We start from the raw sequence: 22,619 nt of genomic DNA, 5'->3' as shown, positions 1-22,619 counted from the left end.
CGTGAGGATGAGTGATTCTTGGCGAAAGGGAGTACCTTGGTTGAGGTTGGACTGAATCGTCCACCAAGATACTGCCCTCTGCACTCTTCGTGGGGCTGTGAGCATGTAGGCGAAGATGAGCCTGGGATAACATTGCAGTGGTCGATGCCATCAGGCCTAGTAGACGTTGTACAAATCTTGCCAAGTGTGTCCAACGTGTGCAGAACGTACAAGCGGTGAACTGTATCAATTGAACCGTCTCCTGAGGCAGAGTCACTAGTGAAGAGTTCAAGTCCAAAACAACACCCAGGAACTGTATCTTTTGAACTGGTGTCAACTTTGACTTTTTTTGTTGTTGTTGTTCACTTGTAGGCCCAGGAGGTGCAAAAGACATTGAGCGAGCTGCACATCCCTTCTGAAGCACATTCTTGTGGATGACACGAGCAGCCAGTTGTTGATATGGGTGAAATTGTGATGCCTTGCAAACACAGGTTGGCCGTCACCATCGCCATGCATTTTGTAAACACATGCAGGACGGAGGCCAGTCCAAAATGAAGAACAGTATATTGGTAAGACTGGGAGCCTATACGAAATCTTAGGGATTTGCAATGGTGTGGCACAATGGAAACATGAAAATAAGCATCCTGCAGGTCTATAGACGCAAACCATGCACCTGGGAACAGCAAACGTAAAACGGCCGGGATAGTCACCATACAAAACTTCTTGTAAGTTACAAAGAGGTTTACGCCCCTCAAATCGAGTATCGGCCTCAAACCTCCATCCTGTTTGGAGACAGTTAAGTATTTTGAATAGAACCCATGTTCTCATTTACTTGAACATGTTGGATGACTCCCTTCCGAAGGAGAGAGTCTACTTCCGTCATTAGGTGAGAGGACAGAGGTGTGATGAGGATACCTGAAAAGGGGGGTAGAGCATCAAATTCTATTTTGTAGCCGTTCCTTATGATGGCCAAAACCCAGGCATCCGAAGTGATAGACCTCCAAGCCTCATAATAAGAGGACAGAGGTTTTCACATGGTAATGTCACTGACGCTTTTGGTAGGAGTTCTTCAGCATATGATTAACCTGTGGTCTGATATTGGGTCCCGAAGCTGGGGCTCTCCATTGCTGGAATTGCTGTTGGTGACAAAAGGAATCCCCCGAGTGATAAGTAGCTTGTCTCGATTGATTATAGTGCATCCAGTGTTTGTGCTTCAGTTGGCTAGAAGTGGAGCCTGAGGGCTGTGTGAAACCCATTGATTGTGTCATGGTATGTAGCTTTTGAACTCTTTCAAGAGTGTCATTGATTGTATTGCCAAACAGGGCCTGGCCGTCAAATGGTAAATCCTCAATGCACCCCCTGGCCTCCTGAGACAATGAGAATGCTCTCAGCCATGCATGTCTCCTCAGAGCAACTGCAGACACTATAGAGCAGAAGCCACAATCAGCACAGTGCCTAGAGCTCCTGTTTCACTACACGGAGGCCTTCATTAAGAAAAACCAGCACAGCATCCCTTTGGTCTTGGTGCAGAAGAGGAGAAAAAGGTACTAACTTCTCTAGGAGAAAATGTTGGTATCTCACCCAACACACCTGATGGTTGCTACTCGCACAAGGAGCCCCGACGTGGAGCATACTTTCTTTCCCAGGGAATCCAATTTATTTCCCTCTCTATCCACCAGGGCATGCAACACGTGATGTCTATTGCGTGACTGGGCAGACTCCACCACCGTTAAATTCGGCTCAGGGTGCTTTGCCAGGAATACAGTGTCACTCGGCTGAACCCTATACATGTGCTCCAGTCTCTTCAACATTGGAGACTGATGCCGGTTTCTCCCACAATGCCTTGACAACTTGGAGCATTGTGGGGACCAGTGGTAGCACTGGAGAGGAGAGCTGGTCTTGTGGTAGCAAGCATGACTAGCTAAGCAGAGTCTGCCCTGGTTGCATATGAATGGGAGACTAGAAGTGTGAGCACTGTAAGATATTCCCCTCAGGGGACGGAGCCGTTCTGGGAAGAGCAGCAAGTTTCAAGTTCTCTCCCTGGCTCTCCAAGATAGGGCTGAGAGAGATTCCTGCCTGCAACCTTGAAGAAGCTGCTGCCAGTCTGTGAAGACAATGCTGAGCTAGATAGACCAATGGTCTGACTCAGTATATGGCAGCTTCCTATGTTCCTATGTACAGGAACACTGAATCTGTCTGAATGAGCTGGAAAATAGGATCCTCCAACTGAGTGGTCTGTTGCTGAATCTCCAAACCTATGGAGGTTGCCATGTGGATTAAATGTTCAGCCTAACACTTAAGAGTCCTCCGTGGAGATGCCACCTCCCACCGCCTGCGCACTTTCTTCAGGAGCAGGTAAGGGAACTCGGTCCTTGGAGTCCATAGAGTCAGATGAGTTCCAATCCCTCCAGAGCAGGGGCCTGACGTGTAGGATTCTGTGCTGGAGGCATATGCGGTAGAGGACACGTGGGCACCAGACACGCTGGAATAAGAGGTTGCTCTGGGGCCAGAGGCTGTGGGATCGGTGGCTGCGAAACAAGAGGTGTTACCGGCTCCAGAGGTGCACACAGAGAGCTTGAATGGGATCTTGGCCAAGGCGGGGAGCATGAGGACGAGCGGGACTGTGAACAGCAGCGACCTTTATGAGGTCTATATTGTCTCATACGATAGTCGTGGACATCATAGCAAGCACTATCTACATACAGGTGAAACTCGGAAAATTAGAATATCGTGCAAAAGTCCATTAATTTCAGTAATGCAAATTAAAAGGTGAAACTGATATATGAGACAGACGCATTACATGCAAAGCGAGATAAGTCAAGCCTTAATTTGTTATAATTGTGATGATCATGGCGTACAGCTCATGAAAACCCCAAATCCACAATCTCAGAAAATTAGAATATTACATGGAACCAAGAAGACAAGGATTGTAGAATAGAACAATATCGGACCTCCGAAAAGTATACAGTGTACTGTGCTTGATTGGCCAGCAAACTCGCCTGACCTGACCCCATAGAGAATCTATGGGGCATTGCCAAGAGAAGGATGAGAGACATGAGACCAAACAATGCAGAAGAGCTGAAGGCCGCTAATGAAGCATCCTGGTCTTCCATAACACCTCATCAGTGCCACAGGCTGATAGCATCCATGCCATGCCGCATTGAGGCAGTAATTGCTGCAAAAGGGCCCCAAACCAAGTACTGAATACATATGCATGCTTATACTTTTCAGAGGTCCAATATTACCATGAAGAAGAATTCGAAGTTCCTTCTGCTGCAATTAAGTGAAGCCCTGTTCTGCAAAAGATACATGTTTAAATTACACTGAGAGAGAGAATGAATATGAGCAGGAAGTGATGTGGAAGACGAAAGAACCAAAGTCATGGTCCAAGATATGCTTAGGAATGGAATAGTTGCACAATAAAGAGATCATCACCCCACCCCTGCTCTAAACCACTGAACTCTAGATGCTGCTGAGTAGCACTTATGCCAAATTCCCCTTCAGCCTCAATAATTTTTCCTAAGATAGACTTTAATAACTAATGTAGAGTTCAGTGAACTTGATGTGTTTGGAGCAGTTGAAAGGAGATCTCCAAACTCCTATGCTTGCAAATTTCTGTTGATATTATCTACTGGCCACCTGCATTCTGTTTTGGGTAAAACTGCTTATGCAATCTGCTGAAGCCTAAAGCTATAATTAAATAAACTCTTCAGGCAGTGCATCAACAAGCAGTCACTGTTCCTTTCCAGTCACCATCAGGATACCAATTGTTTGCAAATAGCATCTTAATTGTTAATAAGATACCATAAGAATGTAAGAACAGCCCTCCTGGATCAAGCCAAAGACCCATCTAGTCCAGCATCCTGTTTCATACAGTGGCCCACCAGATGCCTCTGAGAAGCCCGCAGGCAAGAGGTGAGGGCATGCCCTCTCTCCTGCAACTGGTATTTAGAGCCATCTTGCCTCTGAAGCTGGAGGCCTATAGCCACCAGACTAGTAGCCACTGATAGACCTGTCCTCCATGAATTTGTCTAAGCCCCTTTTAAAGCTATCCAAGCTAGTGGATTTTCATGATAGCATGGAGTAATAAACAGTCATAATTTAACATCTCTTCAAGAAAAACAAATGATAGATTTGTGATTTCTGTAAGTTGTCAGCAATGAAACCCACTAAACAATTCAAAAAAAATTTTGCTTCCTTTCACCAGGACATCCCCTAGTTCTTTCTGCTATTGAAAACGCATGTGTATGTCTTAAGAAGCTACCAACTATCCACCACTAAATGGTATCCAAACATTACAACTAGCTGGCCTGGCGCAGAGCATCTGCACACTAGTTCCTCCTGTCTCTCACCTCACCCCCTCCAATCCGGCTCCCTGCACTGCCTCCCCATCCAGCCATCTGGGAAGGCAACAGAGGTGGTGAAACCTCCTTCCTTGGGTGCCAGGTCAGACCATTTTAGGCCCATTTCACACAGAGAGAGCACTGAAATGGGCCAAAAACGGCCGGACCTGTCATTTGGGTGGCAGAAGGGCTCAAGGAAAGTGGCACCGCTGCCTCCGCCACCATCCCCACCTTGGTCGCCCCTCTCCTGCACTCCGCCAGCCGCATCTCCAGTGCCATGTGGTTCTCTCTGTGCCCCCCCCACCGGGCAATCCAGCCTCCTGCCCCACCTTTTCCACCCCTGCCTTAAGCCGCCCAGGCAGGCCCATGAAGGGCGCTTTCACCGCCCTCTCTGCCACCTTCTTGGTCTAAGGTTGTATGTGTCAAGTCCCACCCCCATGTTTTCATTGGTCACGATGGGGGCGGCGCTTGCCACATACGTCATTAGCCTTTTATATATAGATTATGTGTAAATCATGCCAATGCCTTTCCTGCCCTATCCAAAGAGCTTCGGGGCAGATTACAATATGTTTATCTCATTTTTAATTACAAAACCACACTGTAAGTAGGCGAGGCTTAAAACCACAATTTTCCCAATAAGCTACTGCAAAACTCACACTGGCACCACCATGCGCTGCACTGATTTCTACCATAATGAGTCCTGAGTATTACTAGATAAGTAATACTAAGGAAGCCAAAATTGTTAAAAAGGAATATAAGCCCCACAGCCATACACAGAATAATAGGTCTGGTGTATTTATGGGATCTAAAACAATACTGTATGAATTATCATCTTATTAACTAGTGTGAAAATTCTTAGGGGAAATTATAAACTTGTTTGATAACAAAGCTCAAAAGCTCCTTTCTTTAGAAAACACCTACACAAACCTTTATAAAATATAAATTAAAAAAACAAACATACCTTTGAAGGTGACATCTGACACATAAGCATTGCTACTGTCTCAGCTATTCCACTATAAAGTTCTGCCTTTAGGGATTGGTAATATTTTAATGAATATTTGCATGCTCATTTCACAAAGCAGGGAGGAAGGAGGGAGGGAGGGAGATGGAAAAAGGAAAGCAGAAAACTAGTTTGGGGTAAAGGCAAAAGGAGATAATGAACCCCACCCCCTTCTAGTTTTAGATGTAGATGCTTACTATGTCTGCCATTGAGATTTCCAGATTCTTTCCACATTTTTGTCAACTGGGAATGATGAAATGACAAAGGCTAATTTGTATTAATTCTAAAATAGAATTTATCTGCCAGTATAAATCTATTGTTATTGCCTACTAAGCCTAACATCAGACAGACTCATGATCTGTAAGAGTCCACAAATAATAATTATTATTATTTATTTTTACATTTATAATAATAATAATTATTATTATTATTATTTATTTTTCCTCCAAGGAGCCCAGAGCGGTGTACTACACATACTTGAGTTTCTCTTTCACAACAACCCTGTGAAGTAGGTTAGGCTGAGAGAGAAGTGACTGGCCCAGAGTCACCCAGCTAGTTTCATGCTTGAATGGGGATTTGAACTCGGGTCTCCCCGGTCCTAGTCCAGCACTCTAACCACTACACCACGCTGGCTCTCAAACAGAGCAATTAATACATGCTATCCTACACACTGAGTATTGGACACTGCCAGGATGGGACCATTACAATGAAATTCATCAAAATGCATCAATCTAGGAAAAAAACCACAGTTGGATCTCACCTTCACATGGCTACTTCACGCAGAGGACCCATTCACATGACTGGGAGAGTGTGTGGGGAGGAAGGCTGAATAGCTTTACCTTTCCCACAGACAATTACCAAGATGTTGCCGGGCACATGGATTGCATGGCCATACAGTCCACTGCTGCCCCAGGCAGCGCGGAAGCCACCAGAACTGCAGAGGCTCTCCCTGTCTCTCCTGACTGTAATGCAGTCTCTCTCTCTCCCCCCACCACACACACAAACACACACACACACAACCCATGTACACAATTCCTCTCTAGGGACCTATCCTCCCCAATGGAGCCTGGCCCAGCAAAAGCTATCATACTAACCAGAACAGGCCTGTCTACATCTTCACACACAACCCACATACTAATCTTATGAAATGAGTACTGTGCAAATACAAAACTGCAGCAAATGTTCTTCCTGAAGAGAAGCTTGCTCTAGGAATTGTATATTTGTACTAAGACACAGAATGTTCTTGAGACAGTTGAGGGAAAAGGTTCAGCTAATCAAGATGACTTCTGGTCACTAGAAGAGGCCTACCAACTGTCCTGCTCAAAGGGTTGCTTTGCATATGACGTACTGGGAAAGCATATACTGTAACCATATATGCCATCGTGTGTGAAAACTGGGTGCCTAGTTTGACAGGATCACACATTTTTGGAGTCCACAGCAGCTATTAAATACGTGCAGTTTCAAGTTTGGACAGATCTAGCCAATAAATGTTCACAATCCCAATGCTAAACCAAATTTATTTAGGGAACTAATAGATACATCAAATGTAGCTGCAAGCCATCCAGCCAGCTGGGCATAAGAGTCTGAATAAGTCACTATGAACCAGTCTCTCACTGGATAAAATGAGGCAGTCATGCCCAGCTGTCTGGTGGTCTTTAGATATGGAAATTTTGATATTAATTTTCCCCTCATGGCTCCAGATACATATTCCATTTAAGATGTTCTTGTATGGTAAGAAAGCTCTTTGAGTGATTACCATAGGAAACCTACAATAGCTCTAAGATATCACCTCAAAAACCTCGGATTTTTTCTTACAATTTTTTGCTCATTCATCTCAGTGGACGATTATAGGTTTGGGAGTCAATACTGACAAGTTAATTGTCACTCATGTGACTAATTGTTGTGAAACTTAACACTCAGCTATCAGCTTGATCCCACCATTTCTGAGCTTTCAGACATTAAATCATTTCAACTGCCAAATCCTGGAGCAACTTCATACTCACTTCACAACGTTCTGTTACAAGAATACAGAACTGTGTCAGGGAGGGGAAGAAGAAAAGAAATTGCCAGAATATAGTAAACAATAACATTCAACAGCATTAACTAACGTTTAATTGTTTAATCATTATTATGGATCTATTTGTCCTTGAGATAGATCCATCAAAAAGGTTACCTTGAAATCAAATTAAAATTATAACTTTCTATATGTATAGTTCTACAGTCTCATAATTGACTGGACCATCTTGCCTGCTGGGTATTATTACATCTTACTGGAATTATAATTTGCTCTAGATTGTCTATGCATATGACTAGCAAACCTAAATTTGACCAATATTCAGGCTTCAAGTTACCTTTGTTGTCCAGAGAGTCAAGGCAAGTGGATTACATCTTGAAGACTATGCACTGATTCACCACCTGTTGCAATGAGTTATAACCTCGGTTAAATCTAGCACATATAACCGAGTTCTCCTCCCAGATAAAGGCACAATGTAAATCAACGCCAGCTCCACTTGCACATAAAACTGCTTATGTGAGAAGCTTACCCGTACAAGCACTGTAACACTGGAGCTGAAAACCCATACAAGACCACAGTTCCTGGTTACAAATAGGAAGGGGCAATCTGGCATGAGTTCACTGCTCTCATATTATACTTCTCACATATGAGCAGCATATTCACACAAGACTGCCTTTTGTAATTCTTCACAAAAGAAAAGCCACAACCTCCCCTGAGTTTCCAGCACTGACACTGCTAAACTACTACTGAATTTAGGTTTTGGCTCAAATGAAACCAATTGTAAAAGTAGATTCTAATATTCAGAGGCATGACACAGAATTCAAGGAGCCCAGGAGGACTTTTGGAGATCCTAAGACTGATCTAGAGAATGCTACGAACATTCATAGGAACATAAGAAGCTGCCTTATACTGAGACAGACGATGGGTCCATCTAGCTCAGTATTGTCTACACAGACTAGCAGCAGCTTCTCCAAGGCTGCAGGTAGGAGTCTCTCTCAGTCCTATCTTGGAGAGGCCAGCGAGGGAATTTTGGACCTTCTGCATTTAAGCATGCAGGTGCTCTTCCCAGAGTGAACCCATCCCTTAAGGGGAATATCTTCCAGTGCTCACATGTAGTCTCCCATTCAAATGCAAACCAGGGCAGACCCTACTTAGCAAAGGGGACAATTCATGCTTGCTACCACAAGACCAGCTCTCCTCTCACTGCTTCTAGGAGCAGATCCAAATCCTTCCTTTCATCTACAGACCCCTCGTCACATCTAGGGATTGTCACAAAAGGCTTCTTTGAGAAAGCCAGTTGCTGCAGTCCTAACAATGAACTAAGAGGCTAGTACAAAAAAGACAAAATAGCCCTACTACACCAGCAACAAACCTCGCACCAAATGCTGCAAACAGAGACTTCCCACCATCACATTGGGAAGCCATCTTTTTGTTTTAAGAATGAGATGGTTGCTGCAAGAACAGGCCAAAACTGGCTCCCGGCTACCAAAAGGACGAAGAAAGTGGCAGTTCGTCATTGGTACAACAGCTTTTTAACTCCACCTCCTGATCTAGCAGAGCTGTGTTTGAATGATTCTTGCGAAACCTTAAGGCTGCTATAAAAATCCACCTGAGCCTATACTCAAGTTGATATACTGCACCAATAGAGCATTCCTGCTTTGTTCCTGAACCCAACCTCTCTGGAAACCTGGTAATGTTTACTCACACTACCAACTCTTCTGTCCTTAGTTTCTTGCCCCAAAGCAAAATGATTCATTAAAGTGCACCTGCCTCCACATCTGTGCTTCATGGGGCAAGCTGACAGTTTTAAGCGATAAACTACAAAAGGAAGAAGCTACCATTTTGAAATCCATATACTTCCTGAACAAGAATGCATATGAACTGGTTATAACAAATAAATATCCTGACTGGAAATCAAACAGAGCCATTTAAGAGCATAATATGATTTTTTTTTTAAATTATATAACCCATGTCCCTTTTGCACTGCAAAACTGTAGCTGCTTAGAAGCAAGAGACAGATTTATGTTTGGTTCTCTTTGAATATATGCAAGAATGCTAAGCAAAATCACTTATTTAGAGACTAGAGTGGCAATCCTACACACTTATTTGGAAGCAAATTCCCTTGAACAAAGCAGGATTAATTTCCAAGTCAACATACACAAGACTGGGCTGCAAGTGTCCAGAACTTGTATTTATTTTTACATGTATATCCTGCCTTTCTTTCTGTCATAAAGCCAAAGAGATTCCTTAACAGTCATTTATTCGGACACTGATGAGACCTACGCATTATGTGCCGTAGGATTTTTCTAAGTTAACACAGTTTATTAAATTTTTATCCCACTGTAAGCAATGAAGCACTAGCAGACCCCGGCCTGGATGGCTTGACCAAGACAAATGCATCAGGAAACCCTGTGGGAGTCTGTTCAAATTTGCCACACTTGAAGTGGGAGGGAGGGCGTGGCCAGCTTGTGTACTTGTTTAGGCAAGTATTGAATGTATTCCTGCTTGCAGTGTGAGAACAGGCTGTGCCTACAAGCATCAGCCAGGAAGGGGACAGGATGCAGTAACCAGCTGCTGAATGACAGTGTGAGTGGGACAAGAATCAGAGCTGGTCCCCTGCAAAAAGGAGGGAGGGGGAAACAGCCGTAAACGGTACAAGTTGCATAGCCTTCTGTCCCTGCCTGGTTAGGAGTGGGTAATTCTGCTTGTATACAGCTCATGAGTAAAGAAGAAGATAATCAGCAATCTCACCTCCACCTTTTGATGCTGTCAGTGCAATGACAAACCTCAGTCCCTTCAAAGTGGAGGACCTTGACACTCACTTTTCAACCTGAGTTCCCAAAGCAGATGACAATACTAATAAATAGCAATAAATATGGACTCCCATCAACGTATCTGAAGGAGAGTGGCTGGATAACTGGCTGCTAACTCTGCCTGCTGAAGGGATGGCTACAGATGAACACAGCTCTTGGAGGGGAGGAATCAGTTGGTCCAGACAGGCCAATGGAGGGAGTCTGGCTCTCATCTCTCCCTTGGCTACAACCAGGTTGAAGGTTACAGACAAAACAGTGTTTCTCTATGAGATATGCATACTGTTCTGAGAGGATGAGTCAAATGTTCATTGGGAACTGAACATAACATGTTCAGGTAGTTGGACAGCATAGAATAGATAGATACTAGCTGGGCCGGGCGCAGAGCATATGCACCTCTAGTTGCTGCAGCCATTTTCTCTCCCCCTCCCATTTTCCTGACTGGCTGGCCAGCCAACCTCCCTGCGACCCTCCCGCCGGCTGCCTCGGCCTGCCAACCCACCACCTCCACCGGCTGGCCAGCCCAGCCCACTCCCACCGGCAGCCACATCATCTCACCTGCCTGTCCACACTTACTGTTGCCAGCCAGCCAGCAGGCCCGCTGCTTCCTCCAGCTGGCCCGCCAGCCGCTTTCTCTTGCTGACCGGCTGGCAGGCCTGCCGCTTCCTCCGGCCTGCCGCCAGCCACCATCACTGTTTTCTCCCCTGTCCCCATTGCTAACCCCCCAGCAGCTGCTCACAAACTCTCACGCGAGCTGCCACACATGGGATTAGTGATGGGTATGTTTAAGAGAATTATATATAAAGAAGATTATTTACACAGGCTCCATGGATGATCTTGGCAAGATGTAGGATATCATCCCTAGGATTCTAGCACTTGTGTTAAGTTGCTAGTCTATGGCTCAGGTATAGAGTCATTTATAAACGCTTAATCTCAGAAGTCCGATATTTTCTCATATGCATCTTTTTACCTAGAAAGGCCCCCGGCCCTTAAGCAGTCTGTTTGACAGGCTACCATAATTCAGTTTTTAATTGATTATAAGTGTTGGCTTAAACATGTTTGTATTGAATCAAAGGGGCACCTTTAGTTAAGATGAGTAGCAAAATAAAGGTTCTGCCACTATAAGCCTCGAAATTCTATTGCTTATAAGAATGACAACTATTGAGTTATTAACTTGAAACTTGGGCTATGTAATCTACCTGATGAGGTCTACACATGTCCCTATCAATCAATCATCTTTATTACGGTCAAAGGCCAGCACAACAAATGTCCCTAATTTCCAGATGATCTGATGATCTGCCATAGCTGCAGCAAGTGTAAAATTGCGGGAAATTGACACTTTGACCTCTCCCGCCCCAAAATTTTATCCAGGCATATCATATATTTCTTTCAAATTCTGAAGGAAATGACTGATGTAATCTGTTCGGGTTTATCTAGGAAGGCAATCCTTTGTGGGCATGATGAAGTCTGGAGCAGCGCTTCAAAGGTTATTGAGATTTTCCTGCCCCATTAAAGCCAATGGATAGCAAGTGTAGGCAAAGTTATGCAGAGCATGATTGTTCTGATAATGAAACCAGAATGCTGACACATTTTGCTAGTACTGTGAGATTGGCAGGGGAGCCTGACATTGGCTTCTATTGCAGATGTTGTGCCCATTCTGTTAGTTATAGAATGTGAACTCTCAGGGAAGGGGAGGGCATGGAATATACAGGTGGGGGAAGCCAGGAGGGAAGCAAGAGGGGGAATGTAATGGTGGTTTGGGGTGTTCATGGAATCATTTTGAAAATACATACACATAGAAAAAAACCACACACATGCAAACAAAAAACTATCACAAAACACACACACACACGGACCCCACATGCACAAAACATGTGCACGCACACACAAACATGCATGCAACATTGGCACGCGTATAATACACACACACACTCAGATGCACAAATACATGCCCAGAACATAAACGCACAAACACATCCATGCAACACAAATACACATATGCAGCACAAACACACATACACCCACAACACCCATCAGCAAAACAAACATGCACAAACACACAGAGCACAGAAATACAATCATATGCACACAACACGAGCACACACAGGACATAAAAATACATTCAACACAGAAAAATACACATATATGCAACATAAAATATGCACACAGGCACAACACAAACATGCAATTCAGTGTTGTGTACAACACCAAAAGATGTACAAACATGCAATAAAAACACACATTCAAGACACAAATGCATGTGCAACACATGAACACAGCACACACAGAAGGCAAAAGGGGTTAACACATGCACAAACACACAATGTGCAAACACACAAATACATACACAGAACACAAAGATAAATATCCAGCACACAAAACACATGTATGCAACACACACACACACACACACACACACAATCTATCTATCTATCTATACACACACACACAATCATGCACAAATGCATGCAACACAAACATATACCATACACAATGTGCAACATGTGCAATATGTACAAGTGCACACCACACACACAAAAACAAATGCACACATGTATGCAATAAAAATTCAAACACATGCACCAAACATACACAACGGACCACACACACACACACACACACACAAGCATGCAACACAAACAAAACTCACAGATGCATGCCATTTACAAATCTGCAACAAATGCAACTTGCATAAATGCACACTCAACACACACACATGCAACTGCACACATGCAAACACACACCATACAACACCAACAAGGAAACACAAATGCACTGACATGCTCAAAGCACATGTAAACATGGACACATGCCACACAGACGCATGCCACACACACAGCCACTCAGACACATGCCACACAGAAAGGAAACAAACCCATGTGCCCTCAAACACAAACTTGCACACAATACAGATGAAGGCATACAAACACAGAGGTACAGAAACATGCACACAAGGCAATGAGCACACCTGCACACAAACACATGCCACACAAGCTTATGTACCCACATAGAAACACATGGACATGCAACACACACATATGCACATATATGCAACACAAGCACACAATCAGAAACATGAGTTTGCTTTTCACCACACCATGGCAATTCAATAGTCAAAAGATCTGCATGTTTAAAACCAGAGTTAAGCCTATCTCAAGCTCAACAATTGGAACCTAAGGCTGATGCCTTAACAGACGTGCCACGTGATCAGTTATGATGTTGTGCAATGCCACAAATTGTGCTCTCTTACAACTTGCCCTCCAGGCACCCACACTTTTCTTTGGTCTTTGAAGCCCAAATCAAGGTGGAGTGGATGGAGTGCCTGGCATCAACAAAGATGCCCCACGGTGTCCTAGTCCTGTACTGCCTTATGAAGCATCTATATTGCCAGAGTAATTAGCCTATGAGTTGAACCATAACTATTTGTTGTTTATATCATTTGCTTGCAGAACAGGTTTAGCAGTTGGGAGACAGCCCTCTTCTAGCCCCCTTCATTATCTTCATCCTGAGTCAACAGAAAAAAAGGTTTCATGGTGCACGCCATTAAAGGCTAGTTAGCAGTACCATACTGAGCTTGTCCCAAGCTCAAGGAGAAAGGTTATCGGGATGCTCCCCCATCACTGGCTTGTCTCTCTTCTGCTATGGACTTAGAAGACAATCCCATAAACTACAGAAGAGGGCTGCTCAACTTTGGCCCTTCTGCTACTGGCCACTTTGGCTGGGAATTATGTGAGTGGTAGTACAAAAACATCTGGACAGTGGAGCAGTTCTGCTATAGAGGATGCTAGAGTCACTCTACTCTCTGATCCCTTCCAGTTCTGTTTTTAAAGTCTCAGCTGGCACTCAGAACATCAGAGGGGGAGGATGCGAAGAAGGATGCTGCTCCGACAGGTGAGGGGGTCACATGCTACCCCAGACAAGGAAGTTTGCACTGGCACTCCAGGGACAGACTTTATTGCCCAGCCCTAGGAGTTCCCCTGCTGAATGATGTGCAAGTTCAAGTTTCTTACTTTGGATCTGGGAATGTAACATAATGAGGCTGTTCCCATGTACAGCCTAGCCCGGGCTAGGGACACCCAGCCTGGGTTAGGCTGCATACAGGTGAAACTCGGAAAATTAGAATATCGTGCAAAAGTCCATTAATTTCAGTAATGCAAATTAAAAGGTGAAACTGATATATGAGACAGACGCATTACATGCAAAGCGAGATAAGTCAAGCCTTAATTTGTTATAATTGTGATGATCATGGCGTACAGCTCATGAAAACCCCAAATACACAATCCCAGAAAATTAGAATATTACATGGAACCAAGAAAACAAGTATTGTAGAATAGAACAATATCAGACCTCTGAAAAGCATACGCATGCATATGTATTCAGTACTTGGTTTGGGCCCCTTTTGCAGCAATTACTGCCTCAATGCGGCGTGGCATGGATGCTATCAGCCTGTGGCACTGATGAGGTGTTATGGAAGACCAGGATGCTTCATTAGCGGCCTTCAGCTCTTCTGCATTGTTTGGTCTCATGTCTCTCATCCTTCTCTCGGCAATGCCCCATAGATTCTCTATGGGGTCAGGTCAGGCAAGTTTGCTGGCCAATCAAGCACAGTACACTGTATACTTTTCGGAGGTCCGATATTGTTCTATTCTTCAATCCTTGTCTTCTTGGTTCCATGTAATATTCTAATTTTCTGGGATTGTGGATTTGGGGTTCTCATGAGCTGTACGCCATGATCATCACAATTATAACAAATTAAGGCTTGACTTATCTCGCTTTGCATGTAATGCGTCTGTCTCATATATCAGTTTCACCTTTTAATTTGCATTACTGAAATTAATGGACTTTTGCACGATATTCTAATTTTCCGAGTTTCACCTGTATAAGAACCACCAGCATCCGCGTGGATCCCGGCAGCACCTCTGCGGCAAACCTGTCAAAGAAGCCCACCAGTTCGCCGAGAATAAGGGCACGCTCAAACTCATTACTATGCCTAACTGCTTATGTGTCAGCACCGGCTGCTTGCAGGGGTCCTGCGGGGCTCCTGGCCAGTGCTGGGGGGATCCCCACAATGCACTGCACACCCTTGTGGTGCATTGTGCAACTTCTTGGGGCCGGGATGACGCGTCCTGACCTCTGTGCTCCCTGGGGGAGCGGCGGACTGTCTGGGCATGCAATCTGCACACCCAGAGGGTCCTCCGAGATCGTCTGCAGAGAAGGTTGGCTTCTGCAGCCTTCCCCGCCACCCACCCAGTCACGAGAACAACCGTAATGGGTTTTCCTGTAGAATACAGTAAAGCAGGCATTCTGAAACTTGGGTTGCCAGATGTTGCTGGGCTACAACTCCCATAATCCCCAGTGACAATGACTAGGGATGATAGGAGTTGTAGTCCAACTACATCTGGCAACCCAAGTTTCAAAACCTCTGCAAGACTCAGATGCTTCCTAGGACAATGTGGGGCATTTTTGCTGATGCCAGGCACTCCATCCTCCCTCTCTTGATTTGGGATTCAAAGACCCGCCCGAAGCTCTTCTCAATGATCATGAGAAGAGCTTCTCTGTTTCTTATAAGTTGTACCACCACCTAGAGATGCATTCAGTTTAAAGCATTTCTAATTTTGCTAGGTATTTGAATAACTACCGAGAGAGTGAAATCGAACAAAAAATACCAAAACACAAAGTTATTATGGGAAGCTGCCTTATACAGTTCAATATTGTCAAATTGACTGGCAGCATCAGCTGGGTTCTTTCCCAGCCCTACCCAGGAATTGAACCTGGGACCTTCTGCATGTGCATGCTTTTCCACTGAGCTACAGCCGCATGAAATAAATCAGGAATTTTACAGCTCCTTCATTCTCACTGTCCAAAAGATCTTTTTTTGAGTTGGTTGCACCACAGCTCTTCTTGTATACAAGAGAGATATTGCACTGAGCAAGCACAAAGGCACTTCTGCTCCCACGAGGGAGGAGCGACAATTCTGCCACCTTCCCCTCCCATCAATAGCTCTGTGCACCATATCTGGCCATAGTACCCTCAAGACTGGCTTTGGGGAATGGCAGCAGCATGGAAAAAAGGGCGGGGAAACTTGCCACCCATCACTTGCAACTCTCAAAATCCAACCCAATACTGCAGTTTATTCACCCAATTTGACACTCATCATTCATTTCATATCCTTCATTTAATCAAACTTTCTTAATGCATCCCATCTTTCTGCAATGGTTTTGCAAAGTCTTATCTGTGAATTCCTCTCAGTCCATCTTCCTTAAAATTGTTTTAATGTATATTTTTACTCTGTTAATTGCTTTGGCAGCTGCTTTACCACCAGAAAAAAATCAGGGTATAAATATTTTAACACACACACATAACACACTATAATATTCCTGTATTGTCTTTAAACCAAAGCATGACTCACAAGAGTATCTCCAATATGAAAAGTTGACTAAAAAAACCCCCCCAAAAAACTAAAACCTAAGCTTGTTTAATACATGTGCTACTTTTTCCAACAGAGATATTACCTTCCATGTCAGAAAGAAGTACTATGAATGTCTTTTCCTCTTAAGAACATCAGTAAATCAGCAGTGTATCAGCTGCCAGTACAGTACATGGAAATGTGGTCCTGTTAAGTTTAATACCTCAGGAACAAGCTTAGCAAATGCAGCTTCTCTCCTCACTACAGCAGAGCTGCATGTTTCCTTATCATGCAGTTTAGAGGTACAAGAATAAAAAAATGACACTATAGTATACTTCTGTCGTCTTCTTTTTCAGGAGAGCCCATTTGTGACAGATCACCTGGGATGTGTACAAGGTTGTCATCTAACCCTTATATTAAAGCATATTGTTCATTGGAGTGTTGTCTTGAACAAGAAAATAAAGTGATTCCACCCTTATTTCAGAAAAATCTAGCTGTGAAAAAACCCACAAAACAGACATCAGAGTTTGCCTTAAACAAAAAAAAGTAAATGTTAGTCTGGTGCAAAGGTGAAATAAGCCTGCCTTACTTAATCAAAATAGAACGATTTAATATTTGGTGCGCGCGTGCACACACACACACAAGTAGTGGTTGGCATATGAACAGTATTAACTGTAATCCATAATTGACCATGGGCCAGGGTGCCATTTTTTAAACTTGGACAAAACAGACTATGCAATTATTACTACAATCAAGCAAAAATTGAACAGCACAGACAGCATTATAACAGCAGCTGCCTTCTACTGCATATTTTACAGTTAGCCAAAAAACCTTTGTATCAATTGCTACTCTGCTTTGCCCCCATTTCTTTAACTGATAAATTGCCTAGCCGTTCAATATTTTTAAATGTAAATAACCTACTGCATCACATATTGATTTTATTTCAGATGTAATTCTTCAAATGCCTTCAAGAAAGGCAAATCCAGTAATGTGTGCCATTCTCTTAAGTTCCAGGAGATTGGGGTGAGTGAAACACACACACACACCCTTGAAGGGTTTTACTTGTCTAGAGGTACATGAGAAAATAGCCTGATATAAAATTGATAGGACTGAATACCACAGAAAAATACACACAATTCAATAAGGTTGAATATCAGGAGGAAAATAAAAATATAACTCTGACACTGTGCTAATATCATTATCTCAACATTAATCTGCTATTCTTTGGCTCAAAAGACTTAAATATCTAAGTGCTGCCTTGCAACAGAAATTATAATTTTCAACAGGCTCAGACAAAACACAATGCCATAATCTGTCTATCTAAACCATGGTTTAGAACTGCAACCTACTCAGAAACCATAGTTTATTTGGTACCAAACAAACTACAATCTGAAACTATGATCTGAAAATAGTTTGCAAACCAGTTAGTGGTTTTATGTCATATCGGATTTCACAAACCATTGATTGATTGATTGCCGTCAAGTCGGTGTCTACTCATAGCAATCACACAAACCATTGATAAACCATGGTTATAACCATTTTTCTACCTCCAGAGGCATATACACGATGGCAAAAGGAGTTAATTTATTATCTTATGAAGTCAAGTCCTGAACAGATGGAAACAATTGCAGACAAGCAGATCTAAATCACAGTTTGCTTGTATATCTGGAATCACAAAACATGGTGTGGGATCTTAACTTTTGTTAGCAAAAGCCACCGTTTTGAGTACTGTCTGAACTCCACCAATATGAGGGAAACAATCCCTTGTTTTATTATTATTATTAATAATAATAATAATAATGCCGGGTGGGGGGTATTTGTAAGGGAGAATAAGTAGGCTGCAAGGTGTGCTTGATATAAATATAATAAATACATATTTCCCTCACCCACACAATCTTCCCCTGCAATTGTCTCTCCACAACCATTTTAAGGCATTTTCCCCATTCAGCTCCAAAACTAGAAGCAAGCCAAACTAGGGAGGGAAAAACCTCAAGGGGGCATTAGTAAGAAAGAATCAGTGCAAGGGGAGGGGATAAGCACTTTATTCCCCTGAAAATTCCTGTAAATACCTTCACCAACCCTGCATTGGAGCTCTCTCAGTAAAATGTATGTTCGGGACCACACAATTGGAGGGAGCAACATGCAAGCCTGCTGACAGCATACCAACAAACTCCTGATCTTATTTTACTGAATTTCTTTATATATACTAGATACAAAAGATTTGGTGTGTGTTTGTTTTTTGCCTGAGAACAAATTAGCAACTCTCCACCCTATGGACACCAGTGAAGGCAAGACAAGGGAGGAAAGCCATTCTGTCAGGCACTCAACAGAACTGGAAATAAGCCCCTTCTGTCTCCTGCTGGAGAAATGACGGGACAGTCCTACGACATTGTATATAAATTGTTTGTGGGGCAGATGCCACCCATAAATGGGCATAATTGGGACAAAAAAGTGGCCATTCCACTCATAACAGAACCAAATACATCACACACACACACACACACACAATGGTGCCACATGCTACAACAAAGTCTTTAAACCAATTGCAGAAGACCAGTTAGTAACATACGGGCTATCTAGGAAAAATGCTCTTGCAGTCACAGGTCTGCATAGGCACTCATAGGATCAGGCTGCTAGTTTGAAATTAAAGGCCTGCAGTGAGATTACAGGAGGAGCTAGGGCTCCCATGAGGAAATCTGAAGTTTTATCCACTGAACCACACTGCCTTCTGATGCATAATTTACATTTTCTCTATGCCTTCATTTCCACTCTCTGGATCAAAGAGAGGAAGGTTCATCCTTGAGAGTAACACACAGTGTAGCTTATATTTTATAATGTGTTTTTACCTTCAACTCCAAATTTTGCAGGCCACAGAGCCCTATGAGACATGTCTGAGTCTCTCAGCTTGCAGAGGCACCTAAACAAGCCTCAAGGATTTGCCCTAGGCCACTTGAGACATTAGCGAACCCCAGGGGGGAAAGAGTGTAAACAAGGATGATCTTAAAAGCACTGGATGGGTTTGTGAATACAACTGTAAGAATCCCACATTATTGTACACAGAGCAGGTCAAAAACTTGGTGAACTGTTACCAGTAGAAAAACCAATTCAGCAAGAAAAAAAAAAGTGATAAAAATAGTTGCCATGTCATTCCATCATTGCTGTTGCAGTTAACAGATTTCACTGTGCCTGAACAGCTAAATAAATTAAACTGAACAGGAAGTCTAAAAAGGGAAAAATAAGACAAGGGATTATTTATTACTCGCTGTACAAGAACCACTCGTTTAACTGTCAGTGTTACTGCACATTCAGAGCACAAAACAATGCTTATGAAACATTTAGAACCAAATGATTCAATCCTGAATACACAGACACTAACAGGATTCCATTAATTAGAGCAGAGTCCCAGCAGCACAGTATATTTGGGATCTCTGCTAAAACAATATTCTCCAGGAAGCATAACTAGAGGGGGGGAGTCATTCAGGAGAAAACATGAAGTCTGTGTTTAAAAGTTGGCAAAACATCCCTCATAAAAAGGCACACCTTGCACAGTTACTTACGTACATGGTAGTTGCACAAGTTCCTTACTCCTGTGAAGGCCAATTATATGCGGTCTTGTTTTGGATTCATCCTTCAGGGTGTCTACCATCAGGAGATCAGTTGACAAAAGCTGAATTAGGCACATCCCAGATCATGCACAAGCCCAGCTGGCCATGGGCTCCGAGTCAGCTGAAGTCAGAATTTCTAAGCTGTTGACCTATGCATAAATATACCATGCAACATTATGCACCCAAACCACTTTAGAACATTTTAAGAAAGTCAGAGAAGCCTGCTCTTTTGACCGTTGTGGAGGTTTGATTTTTTTTTTTTTTTTTGAGCCATTAGAGACGACTATAATTGAGAATGTGATCCAGTTAAATTGTATTAGACTGCAGAGAAACCTCTGTCTTATTGAGTCAATGGACAGAGCTAGCTTTCACAGTCCAGAATGACTGACTTACCGTTTGGTATATTTAATGCCAACCACATACTAAGTGCTCTACAGAACAAAGTAAAAATACAGTCCCCACACTAAACAGAAAAAGACAGTGGCTGACATGTCCCACAGTGTAACACAGGCAGTACAGTAGCTGTATTGCTGTAGGGCTCTAAATCACCCAGCAACGCTGCTTCACAAAAAGGCAGTACCACTTTTGAGTGATCATACATCATGTGCCACTTCCATTATTCCCAATGGAAACAGTGCACAATATATGATTGTGCAAGTCAGCAATACCAATACTGTTCTCTCGTGCAGCACTGTCACTGGGTAATTTAGAGCCCCACAAAGGCATAGATAGTTCTGTACCGCCTGCATTACGCTGCTGGACAAGTCAGCCTTAGGAAGGGAGGTCAGAGGTTAGCAAACAAGTCCAGGAGAATGCATATAGGACAATCGTACGGCAGGAAACACACAGGTAAGGTAGCTTAGGAAATAATTAGTGAAGACGTACATTTTGGGAATTGATGTAAAAGAAATAGCTTGACAACAAATATATCCCCATAACTGGGGTTAGGAAAGCACATTTCACCATCATTGCACAAGGATTACTTCTTTGCCTCCTCCTGCAAACAGTTTGCTTACCTGAACCAACTGAGCTTACTTAATTAAAATACTGGTTCAGTACAGTATCGTAAAGGCACCCCTGACATGGTGTACATTACCTTGCTGCTGCCCTTTGCTTGTACCACATGGAGAATCTAGATGGCATGAACTAAGGTGAAGGCACATCTAAGATTATGCCTTGGTCCAAGAGTAAGGAAAAGACTGACCAAACAGAACTTACCTAATCTTATTTTTAAATAAGGCACATATTTGTTGCTTCTCTCAAATAAGACAACTTTTTCATCAGCTTTTCTGCTTCAGACTACTGAGCTCCTCCATACAAAACAAAAATATTCCCTGTACACAGAAAACTGAAAAAGGTTGTAGTCTAAGTCTAGCCTTCTTCCTGCCATGCTAGCTTTCTGCCTGCAAGGAATATTTTGGAATAGGGAAGCATTCAGCTATATTCTGAAATGACATTGCACAGAACAATATGTATTTTAATCTCAGACTTTTAAAGATTTCTGAAAAGGCTATTTTCTCAATTTATCTACTCTCATATGCTTAATACTTGAATGTTATATGTTGTCTTTAGGTCCCTATTTGCTTATCCATATTAACAAAAATACCTATGTAGGAATCAAGCATAAGATAGCCCATTTATTGTTCATTTACTCAAGATGCAATGGCTTCCTTTCTTATTGAAGCAAGCAACAACTAGACTGCTGGAGTATACAGAGAGGACTTTACACACTGTCTGTACAAAAGTGAAGACACAAACAAAAAGCAAGGACACACAAATATTCAGGCTAGACCAATTACATTAAGTCCTAGTATTTGGATATATGCTGATTTAATCCCATTGAAATTAACAATTGTACTTAAAATCAGCCATGTCCCACAGAGGCAGCCAGTAAGGGCCTAGCCAAATGTAACCACTGCCAGCTGCTAGCACAACCAAGCAGCTCTGTGTCTGGACAGAGCTCCACACATAAAGTGTAATGCCTACAAATGCGGTATACTATCATTGTAATCTTTCTGCCAGGGTCCATCCTGATGCATGCAGCATCTGACCCTCAGCACCAGCTGCCCCCATGAAAATAAGTGTGATGCGGTAGCTGGTGTGGAAACTGTGGGCATTCTGTCAGAGACCCACAACAAGGAAACCTGATTGCTATGACATAAGGTGGACCTCAAACTGGTACTCCATTCCAACATGACTTATTAAAACAAAATGCCCAACATGTTTCAATTTAACAAAACCAAACCCAAATCTTCTTCAGGAGCAGAATCTTATGCCTTAATCTGGTAGAACTAGAAATCTTTGGGGAATGAATCTCCCCAAAGTAAATCAAGGCCTATGACTCTGGTACAGAAGCCAGCTATTACCGTGGTTAACTATCCCATCTGAACCATCATGTGCATCATTGTGATGAAATGTAAAAGACCTATCACATGGTATGGTTTCAGCAATCCACATTTGAA

The 22,619-nt window shown here is 43.0% G+C and overlaps 2 long non-coding RNA genes across 17 annotated transcripts in view; one reads left to right on the top strand and one right to left on the bottom strand.

The window, feature by feature from the left end:
- LOC128323519 (uncharacterized) overlaps window positions 1-22,619 on the bottom strand; it is a 440,731-nt gene that overhangs the window by 377,862 nt on the left and 40,250 nt on the right. The gene's annotated exons all lie outside the window — the stretch shown is intronic.
- Window positions 1-22,619, top strand: part of LOC128323521 (uncharacterized) — a 50,036-nt gene that overhangs the window by 25,830 nt on the left and 1,587 nt on the right. Inside the window, exon 3 of the long non-coding RNA XR_008306328.1 lies at window positions 17,500-17,575. This is a non-coding gene — a long non-coding RNA (uncharacterized LOC128323521). The remainder of the gene's footprint in view (window positions 1-17,499; window positions 17,576-22,619) is intronic.

This window comes from Hemicordylus capensis, chromosome 4 (genome assembly GCF_027244095.1).
Source record: "Hemicordylus capensis ecotype Gifberg chromosome 4, rHemCap1.1.pri, whole genome shotgun sequence".
In the NCBI taxonomy this organism is placed as follows: Eukaryota; Metazoa; Chordata; class Lepidosauria; order Squamata; family Cordylidae; genus Hemicordylus; species Hemicordylus capensis.
Note: the sequence above shows the minus strand (reverse complement) of the source record. Positions and strands in the feature narration are given on the sequence as shown.